The sequence below is a fragment of the Tupaia chinensis genome, unplaced genomic scaffold (assembly GCF_000334495.1).
Source record: "Tupaia chinensis unplaced genomic scaffold, TupChi_1.0 Scaffold000429_1, whole genome shotgun sequence".
Classification (NCBI taxonomy): domain Eukaryota; kingdom Metazoa; phylum Chordata; class Mammalia; order Scandentia; family Tupaiidae; genus Tupaia; species Tupaia belangeri.
The window spans coordinates 6,554,856-6,556,620 of NW_006159934.1; positions in this window are offsets into that span (position 1 = coordinate 6,554,856).

The following is a 1,765-nucleotide window of genomic DNA, read 5'->3' on the forward strand; positions in this document are numbered from 1 at the left end:
TAAACTAAACTTATTCACAGATGTATGTAAAGGAAAAAAGATAGAAGATATAGAGTTCAGTACCATTCATGGTTTCAGGCATTATTGGGGGTCTTGGAACTTATCCCCATGGATAATGGGGGACTCCTGTACATATTTTCATCTATAATGTTTTAGTGGAATAAGAGTAAGAACTTATTTTCTGGACCTTAGTATTAGAAAGGAAGAGAGAACTGCTATCCCTCAAAGATGCAAAACAGATTTTTTTTTAATATAAAAGTTTTCTTTTTCATTACAAAAATCTTTTTGTGGGTCAGATCTATAGGCTAGTGTTTAATCCCATATGGCCAACAGGAGGATCAAGTCCTGGCCTTGGTGATTTGAAAACCACACCAAGGACATGTGTGTACATGCCCAAAATCCAGAAGGATAGAGAAATGGAGAAGGAATTTCAACATGACCACACCTCACCGGGTGTGCTTTTCCTTTTACTTACCTCTTTCTCTCTCTCTGGTGAGCACAAGCTCTGTCAAATTAAATACACACACACGTATCTTCTTATGAGTTAAGACTGAAATGCCCACAACCCCTCAGAAGGAAAGTAAATTATTTAATACATGACAACTTAGTCCCTAAAAACTGGAAATATGAAAGAAATTTAAAGTTTAGCTTTAGTGGGGGCCAGCAGGTGGTATGGTGGTTAAGGCACCAGACATTCACACATAGCCGACCATGGTTTGAGTCCCAGACCTGGTGGTTTGCTTTCTCACTTTCCCTCTGTCTGTGTGTCTTTCTCTGGTCAAATTAAAATATGAATGAATAAATTTAAAAAATTTTTTTAAAAAGTTTAGCTTTGGGGATCAGCAGGTGGCATGGTGGTTAAGGCACTGGACACTCCCACATGGCTGACCACAGTTCAAGTCCTGGACCTGGTGGTTTGCTTTCTCGCTTCCCTTCTTTCTCTCTCTCTCTCTCAAATTAAAAATAAATAAATGAATAAATAAAATTTTTTTAAAAAGTTTAGTTTTAGTGGGGCTGGTAGGTGGCATGGTGGTGGGAGGTTGGGACTCCCACATGGCCAACCATGGTTCAAGTCCTGGATCTGGTGGCTTGCCTTCTTACTTCTACTCTCTCCCTTTCTCTTTCTCGCTCTGTCCCTCTCTGGTCAAATTAAAACAAACAAACAAACAAATAAATAAATAAAGTTCAATAAAATAATTCTTAAAAAAATAAAGTTTAGCTTTAGTATAAAGTTTAGTTAATATATAGCTTTTAGCTTTTCTTTATTTTTCTGAAAGTCTTAGAAAATCTGGCACTAGCCTATGATATGCTGGTTTAAGCACCTGGATCCCACATGGCTATGTGGTTTGAATCCCAGACCTGGCAGCTAAAAAATACAGCAGGCGTGTGTGAATAAATGCTCAAAATCTAGAAGGGAGGGAGAAATGGAGGAGAAGGGATCAATTCTCCATTGATGGTATTCTCTCTTACAAGCACATTTGCACTCCAGCAAATTAAAAAACAAAGAAAGAAGCCAGCAGATGGCGTAGTGGTTTTATCAATGGACGCCAACATGGCTGACCATGGTTCAAGTCCCTGACTCAGTAGGTTAAAACTCACACTGGGAGCAGGTGTTTGTGTGTGCCCAAGATCCCAGGAGGAGAATGGAAGACGGATTGCAGAATGGCCATGTCTCCCTGGGTGGGGGTTGGGGGGATGATTTCTCACTTTCTGCCTCTCTGTTTCTCTCTGTCTCTCCAGCAAGCACATGCACCCTATAGCAAAA